Consider the following 11,335-nt stretch of genomic DNA (forward strand, 5'->3'; position numbering starts at 1 on the left):
CCTCAGCCATCGGTAGGACATTCAAGACCAACACCCGAAACATGAAATCACTAATGACATGTCATTTGTATCCTAAGAATTCCTAAGGTTCAACCTGGACTCAATATCCTTCAATTCGTCATAGCATTGATACGTTTATATATGGATTTTTTTACATTCAAACAACACAACAAGCATTTAGTTTAAACTACATTAAACTGAATATAGTTCATATGAACTTACCTTGATGACTAGGGGTGAAGAAGTTAGATCGAACTAGTCCGACGCTTTAGCTTTTCCTCGATCTAAGTCCAAACATGGTTTATCTTGGTAATTCAAATACTTGAACTAGCTGATTCTTCAAAGCTCAAAAATGGCTACTTTTTCTCTTAATTTCGGTGGAGAAAACCGTTCGAAAAGATGATACCATCTTTTCCTTATTTTAGTTTTACTTTATTTATTAAATTACCAATTTAACCTTTATCATTAACCTTAAAATCCATTAAATCATGCCCATAATTGTCCATTTACCTTTAGAATGGCATAATTATCATTTAAATCCATTTACTTTAAAATTTATAGTCATTTGACCCTTATAACTATTAGAACTAAACTTTTACCGTTTTTATGATTTGGTCCTTTTTACTAAATTAACTAATCAAACGTTAAAATTTCTTAACGAAATTGTAATACGACCTTACTAATATCTCTTAGAAACTGAATAAATAATAAAATAATAATTCACTCATCAAAATTGTTGTACCGAAACCACTGTTTCCTGACACATCTGAAAATTGGCTATTATAACTCTCCCCTTAAATGAATTTTTGTCTCTGCAAATCTTACCAGAAAATAGGTTCGGGTATTGCACTTTCATAGGTTCTTCCAGTTCCCAAGCAGCTTCTGTAACACCCCAAACATTTTTCCATTTTTGGAAACCATGTTTTCATTGAAGACCTTTCTTGAAATTTCAAACTTTTTGCCATTTTAAACTTGTACAAAACCTTAGTTTGCGTTTGTTTATTTTCAATCAAGGTTTATTTAAGAAAAGTTGTTACCTTCAAAATATTATTATTTCGGAAGCTTAATTTTAAACAAATGATTTACGAAAACATGATATTTAAAAATTGAGTTGCGAAAAACATAGTGTTAGAAAACAGTTATTGTTTTGGAAAACTGTGTTCTACTTCTAGCAGATATAAATCACAATCACATAGAATCCCTAATTTAAAAACCAAAAATTTTAAAGGCCTTATTACAATCCGAATCTAAATCAAATTACTTAAGTAAATGAGCAAAATAGAATAAAACATGTACAGTTGTGTGGCCCTCTCCGAGTCCCTTGCAGCTCCGAATCGTCTAACACTGGGGATTACCTGAAAGGTTAAAAACGGGGTGAGTTTACGAAAACTCAGTGTGTAATCCCCTTATTAAAGAAATAACCAGTATACAGAAACAAAATGAGTCTAGGCCTGAGCCCTTTAATAGTAATAGTACAGTATAGGCCTTAGCCCAATATAGAAACAGTATGGGCCTAAGCCCGATACAATATCAGTATGGTGCAAGTATGTAAACCCATCCCAATCCAGCCAACACACCACCCGTACCAACCCAACACACCATGTGGGGACAAGGTCGACCCACCCAACCCTCACAGCAATATCGCAGCATAGCTGCCAGTAGTAATAATGCAGCAGAGCTGCCAGTAGTCAAAATAACTAAAAGCCGTAAACAGGATAGCTATAAGCTATAAACAAAATGGCTACAAGCCATAAGTACAGTAATGTGATTGGCACAAAGCCATCAGTAGTAGTGATATGACCGGCATACAGCCATCAGTAACGGTAACATGATCGGCACAAAGCCATCAGTAGCAGTGATATGATCAGCACACAACCATTAGTAACAGTGAAATGATCGGCACATAGCCATCGGTAACAGTAATATGATTGGCACAAAGCCACCAGTAATGGTACTATGATCGGTACAAAGCCATCAGTAGCATCGCAGCAAAGTTGCCAGCAACAGTATCGCAGCAAAGCTGCCAGTAATAGTATATGTGGGCAAGCCACCAGTAACAGTGATTGTGGCAGAGCCACCAGTACAGTACTTCCTCCATAACAGTAGCCCAACCCATGCAGTATGTGTAACACCCCAAACCCGGCCTAAACATTTGGGCTGAATCTGGTGATATCACATTGTAGCACCCCTTACCTGTATTCTACGCTGGAATAGGGTACGAGGCATTACCAGAATAAATACACTTATAAACATATTAAACCGAGTTATAAAATTTCATCCAAATTAAAAACTTTCAAATTATTATCTTCGAGTTGCTAATTAGGGTTTACGATACATACCTATTCATATGCTCAATATATCCGTTAAATCAATCCAATATTGAAGAATCCACTTTAAGTCAGAATCCACTTTAAGTCAGAATCAATATTAATCACAATCATAAATCTTTTCATGTTATTTCATATATCACTAACTGAACTTTGAATGTCAATTTACGAATATTTAATTCTCTAACACATTCTGGTATACACAATGTTTAATTGATGAAATCATTTAATTGAGCTAAATTTCATATTCACTCCAAACTTTCTTCTATATCCATATTTTCTTTCACTTACCATTTACCTAACTAATTTCTCGAACCAAGCTATCACACAACAATAATACATCACCTGTGCTTCATGAATTCAATGTTCGGATCTTATCACCATCAAATCCATGTCATTCGAATACTTAAAGTTTATTCAAGCATATATTATTACGTTTCATATACCAAGCATATGTCAAAATTACGAATACGTAATCAATTCATTTGTCATTTATTTGACTAGCAAATTAATCTCAAAATTCATAACATTTCATTACTTAAGATATGTCATAAAACACTCCTTTAACATCAACTAGCACCATGGCCGAAATTTTCAGTATGCTATTTATTCCCTTTTTTCTGAATCACATAGCAAAATATTACAAATATGTATATATTTGAATACTATAATTATGCATCAACTTACCAACATGAGTTAATTCATGAGACACTCATGACATCATTTCATGCCAAATATACCACACACATATGCTATGAAACTTTATTTTCTCTCATGAGCTTACCATGACTAGCAATGCACCAATATAAGCATCACTTCTATTTCAACATTTATTGATTATAATTAGACATTTAACCAATTATACACAATTAATTCATATACTTTATTGTCCTCCTCCTCCTCCTCTCCATCCCACATCCTTTATGTATATAACATGCTTAAATAGCATTATACATAATTTCACTATTCACTTATATTTAAATTCAAAGTTATCTAGTCGAGTTACAGTCACTAAATTATTTTTATCCGGAGCTACAGATCTCTAAATTAAGTTCCATTAATTTCCCGAAACTAGACTCAAATATCTTCTTACCATAAAATTTTCAGAATTTTTGGCTTAGCCAATTAGTACAGTTTATTCTTTAAAGTCACCTCTATTTCACTGTTCAACATATCTGACCTCTCTTCACTAAAAATGAATTATCTCATTATATAGAATTAATATGATATTTTCATTTATTTCCTTTGAAAATATACTCATTAAGGATTCTAAGCATATAAATTAGAACTGATAATTTTTTTAAAATTTTTAATTATTTTCCAAAGTCAGAACAGGGGATTCCAAAATCAATCCGACCCTATCTCACTAAAATTCAAATATCTCAAAATATATAACTCTTTTGCTTGATCTGTTTCTTTTATGTAAAAATAGACTCATTAAGATTTCATTTCATATCTTATTCACCCTCTAATTCAATTTCCACTATTTTTGGTGAATTTTCAAATTCTAACTATTGTTACTGTCCAAAACTGTTTTGTTGCTAATTTTACTTTTTCATAATTTCACTTTTTCACTTTCAATCATTATTTAATTCAATTTCACACATATATTCATCATTCAATCACACTTAATCGTTACATGATCTCATGTATTTTCACTTAGTCAATTTCTCGATGAACACTTTGGAATAATAACAGATACACCGTGGATTCAGCACACAGCTACCACCCTTTGTAATCAATGATATCCGGTGGGATCAACACATAGCAACCACCTTATAATTAATGATACCGGTTCACATAGTAGCCTGCATATAGTACTACACATGTGACCATCACTATTTGATACATGTAGTAGCCTGCACATAGTACTACACATGCGACCTATCATTCTAGTACACGTAATAGCCTGCACATAGTACTACCCACGTGACCATCACTTTCACTTTCACATAGTGGCCTACACACAGTCCATGCCACACATGTGATCATTTCTATCACTTCATTCGTATCTCTTTTTATTCCGAATGCTCAATCGGGAAATTTCTCACTTTTTCTCATTTTTTTTCCTTTTTCACTAATAAAAGTCAATTCCTTCTCTTTCTTGACTTATAATAACACATTTAACTTATTTAACACTCACATTGTTCAATCCAGTCCAAAAATCACATTTTGGCAAATTACATTTTTACCCCTAAAGTTTCACAAAATTATGATTTTACCCCTAGGCTCAGAAATTAAACTTTATTCCTTTTTCTTATGTTTTATGACATGCTGAACATTTTTCCCTTCTATGGAAACATCAAATTCTCACTCTAACACTTACTTATGAGCATTAGGTATTTTTATCGATTATGTCAATTTACTCGTTTTCACTTAAAATCGGCTAGCAAAAGTTATTTAACATAATTTCAAGCTTTATATTCTACCATAAAACATCAAAAATAAACATATTTCACGAATGGGTATTTTTCCAAATATGAACCCTAGATTAAATTATTGCTAGAATAAGCTAAATCAAGTTACCGGGACTCTAAAAACGTAAAGAACATTAAAAACGGGGCTTGGAATCACTTACTATGGACCTTGGAAGCTTGAAAACCCTAAATATGGCTTCCCCCTTGCTGATTTCGTTCACCATGGAGAAGATGGACAAATTTTTGGCTATTTTGGCCTTTTTAATTCTTTTAATTACTAAATGACCAAAATTCCCCCAACTTAAAAATTTCCTATTTCACTTATCCCAGGTAACATAATTGGTCACAATAGTGTAAATGGGCCCAAGGCCCATTACTTCGCCCAAGTGGGCCCACACGCTCGTGTGGCCTTTTCAGCCCCGATTTCACCACAACTATGAGATCTACATAGCCAGTCTAGTATTTGCCATAAATAGTGGGTTTCATCCGTGTGGGGCCCACAAGCCCATTGAGCCCACACGACCCAACATGGGCAATTACGGCCTAAGCCCATGAAAATGCTCATGGAGGCCTCTACAGTTTATCGCCCATGATAAGCAGGTTTGCCTTACCACACGAGCGATTGCACGCTCGTGTGGTCTCAAACACCGTATTTCAGCTTTTCGGCTTTTGTCATTCTATAGTTACAGTGGGGAGTTTACACACCTAATGCGATTTGTAGATTCCCTTCAAACCGAACACTCTTATTCCGTAAAACAATGATCATCGTACCCTTGGTTCTTAGGCAATGTGCCAATCAACCTCGACCACCACCAGTTAGGAATGGAAGCAATGCAGGTTGGAGAAAGCGACGAATACCTTGAAAGCCTCACCGATCTCCCCCATCCAGAACAAGGAACAAATGAGATGATATATAGCTCTCCACAACAACAACCTTCCCAAATCCCAATATTCTCTCCTCAAATCTCTCCAAATATCCCTCATCAATTCTCTCTATGACCAGTTCAAACTCCCCTTTAGCTGTGTTTCAATCCAACACCACCACCTACCCAGTTCAAGCAGCAAAATAAATACTTCATTGCAAACCCTAGGACTTGAACCTCAGACCTTATAGTTACACAACACGCCACCTTGCCACTAGACCACAAGCTCTTTTTTTTATATAAAACAAACACTCTTACTTATAAGGCCTATATGCTAGTGTCCAGATTCATTTAAGAGCAAAACCAAAAATTCTACAAAAGCCAAAACTTGAACCCAGGCTTCTCAAACACTCCTATACACACCCAAATCACTTAGCCGTTAAAGCAAACAAGCAATTTGTGTCACTTCCTTGCACAACTAAATATTTATGTGGAGTCTCCTAACTGTTCCATTGTTCAAAACCTATTTCTTCTAGGCCCAAAATTTGGGGTGTTACAGCTTCTTTGATTCCGTAACAATGCTAGAGAAATTTAACTAAAGCTATACTCTTATTTCTTAACTCTTTAACTTCTCGAGCTAATATTCTGATAAGTTCTTCACTGTACGACATATCCGGCTGAATCTCAACACCTATAGGTGAAATCACATGTGAAGGGTCTGATCGATACCGTCGTAACATCAATACATGGAACACATTATGATTTTTCTCTAATTTTAGCAGTAAAGGCAACCGATAAGCCACTAGTCCAATCTGCTCGATGATTTCATATGGCCCCATGAATCGCAGACTAAGCTTTCCTTTTCGGTCAAAATAGAGAAATTTTCTCCGAGGTGATACTTTTAGAAACACTTTGTCACCGACTTGAAACTCAATATCTTTTCTTTTCATATTCGTGTATCACTTTAACATTTTGTTCGGTTTCTTGAATCAAATAAACACCGAATAACTTTTTCTCGCTTAACTCAGTCCAATACAACGGAGTTCGACATTTTTGACCATACAAAGCTTCGTATGGTGCCATTTTAATGTCGTCTAATAAATATTATTATTATAAAATTCAACCAGCGAAGATATTTCTCCCTCTTACCTTCGAACTCTAAAACACAACATTGGAGCATATCTTTGAGTACCTAAATCACACGTTCGGTTTGACCGTCAGTCTGTGGATGGAATGCTGTACTGAAATGTACTCGAGTACCAAGAGCTTTATGTAATTTACCCCAAAATTGGGAAGTAAACCGTGGATTCCTATCATAATTAATAGACATCAGCACACCATGCAGTCTCACTATTTCAGAAACGTATAATTCAACTAAATTTTCAAGTGAATAATCCATACGTACTGGAATGAAATGCAAGTATTTTGTCAAACGATCCATAATAACCCAGACAACATCTTTCTTTCTCGAAGATAAGGGCAATCCCAATACGAAATCCTTTGTAACACATTCCTATTTCCATTCTGAAATCATCACAGGTTGTAATAACCAAAAGGTACCTGATGATCGACTTTAACTTGCTGACAAATCAAACATTTTGATACGAACTCTGAAATCTCCCGTTTCATACCTGGCAACCAGTACATTTGTTTCAAATCATTGTACATTTTATTGCTACCATGATATATCAATAAGCTACTACTGTGAGCTTCCTGTAAAATCTCATATATATAATTCAAATAATGATAATTCAGTAGCTTGACATTATAAAATGTAAAAAGTGGACTTTATCACCACAAATTGGATAAATGGATCTCCATCACACCAATGACTCAAAGAGTCTAACATGTCCAATAAGTGTAGCATAAAGCTAAACACTCTCCAACACACTAATATGTCCTGATGAATTGAGCTTAGCTCCAGATTCCCTTATCTCTCCAACCTATTACAGGGCTTCAACGCCCAAATCACAAAACACAAAGGTGAGTACTCATAATCCTATGGGATACCAACTATATCCAACAGTTTCAATAGATCACACGACCAAAATATCTACAATTGCACATATTTAATTATTTTTTAATACACATAAAATCTATTTATACTCATTAATTCACATTATAATCTCATACACAATGCATGCTTATCGAAATCACATTTAATTGCACTTCAAGTTCCACAATAATGCTCATTAAGCTATCATTTATTAGACCTCATATGTTTGTATTAAAATCAGTACATGACATATCACATACAAGTATTCCCACATATCACCTATCATAATAGCATCACATATCACAACTCATCATACATTAGACATAATTCCACAACAAGGCAAAAAGTATAGAAAAGGCTTACTCTAAGAAATTAGGATAGGGGTTTATTCTAATTTTAAGCTCTTGATTAACAATACAAATTGTGCATACTAGCAGTGACTCTAGACACTCGCTGATCATGCTTCTGCTTACTAGCCAAAAGCTCAAACACACTTTTCCTTGCCTTTAGACTTTCTTATAGTGGCTCTCGATTGATCCGACACTTTACACATATAAAAAACACATTCCAAAATCATTAAAATAGCCTAGAACACAACCAAACAGCAAGGAAAACATAATTCAAGCCTTTCCTTTCTAACTACCGAAAACTAGCTACTTTTTCTAGAATTGAAGTTTCGACATTCTAATCTCATTTTTAATCCTTAATTTCAATTTTAAACATCAAAAATATCATTTAAATTTATATCTAAACCATTAATTTCACCTAAATTCATGGTTTTAAAATTTCCTAAAAACATAAGCTTTCAAGAACACGTAAAAGGGGAAAATGTTTGATTCTTAAAAATTCAGTTATGAACTATCAAATTGAATTGAAATACCTTCTAATTAGGTTACAATGAATCAAAAATCACTTTTAAAACATGAGTTTACTCAAGATTACGAGATTTCCCATTTTTGAATCCAAGCTTACTTTAAAAAACATCAAATCTAAATAACTCTTCATACAATCATTTAAAACTCAAATTGAATTAACAACACTCTTTGTTTAACCTTAAAAGTCAGAATATTACCTTAATTTGATGAAAACGATGACCTACAACTCTAATTTAGGATTTGCACTCAAGAAGAACAATGACAAATTTGGGAAAGAAAACACCATTTTTGTTTGAAATTGGAGGTTATTTTGATATTTGAAAGGTTAATAAATCTGAAAGAATGAATTAATTTTGAAACAACTCTCTACTTTTAGGTTTTTGAAAACTTTTGATTGATTTGGGATTTTTGAGGAGGAATGATAAATGGTGGGTGTTCTCCTTATAGGAGACTAATTTCAAAAATTGGGCAATTTGTCTTTTTGGTCACTCCTAATTCTTCCCTATTCCAAAAAGGTCCTAATTCAATTAAAATTGATATTTTTCAAATTATACCCCAAAATTAAAATTTATTTTGAGCTAGTTAATAAAATAGAAACCCAAATATGTAACCTTAATTTTTGATACTTGACTCAACCCTCAATTTACTGACCCAATTCTACTAACCCGATTTTCAGGATGTGATAGAAGTTCTAAAGGTTGTGAACAAATCGTGGCTGTAACATCCCAAAAATCAAGGGTTAGTAGAATCGAGTTTGTGAATTAAGAGAGAGTGATCATGCCTTAATTTTTGAAATTTATCTATGTAATTTTAGAAAATAAATGAGGTATTGGTTTTTTGGTTAAGTGTTAGTGAAATTTTCCTTGCAACTTAAGTTCAAATCTCTTCTCTCTCACCATTTTTATTATTTTGCCATAAACCGTAGTATGTGACATGTCTTGTTTTTTAAAATAAATATTTAAAATTATATCAAGAATGAGTTATTCATTTGATGGCTAAACATTGGTGAATTTATCTAACTTCAATTCCCTTCCCATGCAAATAATTTAGTTTTTTTGACAAAAACCCCTTGTTTTAATGTATGGGCCATCCAAGCCTAGTTAACCTAGGTATAAATGTTAATTTTTCACTAATAATCAGTCTTTAATCCTCCTCCTCATTACCCTAGCTGTTCCTCTCCCTCTCCCCCTCTCCTTCACCTTGATTTTAATTTCTTTTCCTTTCCTCCATTGCTACCGTTGCCTACACCTAGTTTTACCATCTCTTTCTTTTCTTTTGCCACAAGATTTGTTAACATATTCTCCACCATATTTCTGTCATTTTTCCTCATTAAAATCAGCCCCAAATCTAAAATCTTGAACTCCAAGATCGATCCCGAACATTGCAAAGAAAGTGTTATTGCTGTTTCTCTTGACTAGCTTGGGTAAGATCTCTTTTCTGTTCAATTTCTTGATTAATATTGTCAATTAAAAACAAAAATTTATAGAGATAGAATTTTAGGTATTTTAAATTATTTCAAAGGTATTTTTCCATCATTTAATAAGTTCTCAAACAATTCTAAAATTGAGCCCTAATTTTTGCCACCACGAGTGGTGGTGCCTGCACCTATAAGCAAGAAAAGGGGCTGTTTTGTTTCTTGGTTCTTGCCTATATTTTTCCAGCATTAATTTGAGTTGTTTAACCCTCCTAATCATCTTTTAAACCCATTTCAATTAGGGAAAAACGTTCTTGATCAACTGTCCATTCGGATCCCACAAATCGTAAAGCGTAAGTGCAATTAAGGGTAACTAGTTTGTTATTTCGACATAGTTGTTGGGTAAAGTTTATGAATTGATTAAATGAAAGAATTTAATTATTAACTATCTATTAATTTTCCAATATATTATTGAATTAGGTTCTGACCCAAATACCCCAAATCATCTGTAAAGGCAAAGAACGATTGTACGTACTGTTTGCATCGATACAGTGTAAGGAATCTAATTGCTAGATCAGATAATAGTACGCAACAAAGCTGACGTACAAGTGGTACAGTGCGGAAAACTGTTGTACCAATAAGTTGCAGTTAAACTGCCAGATAGGATCAGAATCAGTCTTCATTCTCTTCACAACCAACCCAAAAATTACTTTATGCAAGTGTATGTATGCTTACAATCTCACAGAAACAATGAACACATCGACAAACAGTCAGACAGAAACAGGCATGCACACACCCAGCTAACCGGGTTCAAAATAAGATATTTCGCACAACAGTCACAAATAACACATAAGTCGAACCCTAGATCAGAGTCTTAACTTCCCTTACTAAAGCCTAGTCAAGGGTCGGAACACACAGACACATTTTCAGATCAAAAGCTTACACAAACTAAAATTGATAGGTTAGGGCTACACGGCTGTGTGCTATGGCCCTATGGAAAAGCCCAGGCCGTATGGGGTTAACACACCCGTGTGGGAGGAGGCACACAACTGTGTGGTTGAGGTACACGCCCGTGTGAGCTAGGGACATGGGCGTGTGAACAAGCTGCCGAACTCTCTTTCCATTTGTGCTAAAATAGAGTACAGGGCAGACACAGCCGTGTGAGGGTCACACGCGCATGTGTGCCCACCAAACACAACCGTGTGGGATCCCTAAATCCCCAAATTACCCACACGAGGGTGTGGGCAAGCCGTGTAGCATGGAATAACTAAATCCCTAACTCCCAAACACACACACCCATATGCCCAGGGGCCACGACCATGTGAAAATCAACTAATTTCCCCAAATCAGCAACACGACCGTGTGGCAACCTATCATCTAGAAACCCTAATCCCCATTTCCACTAGGGGTGAACATTCGATCGAATCGAATCGAAAATTTTTG

Source organism: Gossypium hirsutum, chromosome D13 (assembly GCF_007990345.1).
Source record: "Gossypium hirsutum isolate 1008001.06 chromosome D13, Gossypium_hirsutum_v2.1, whole genome shotgun sequence".
Taxonomy (NCBI): Eukaryota; Viridiplantae; Streptophyta; class Magnoliopsida; order Malvales; family Malvaceae; genus Gossypium; species Gossypium hirsutum.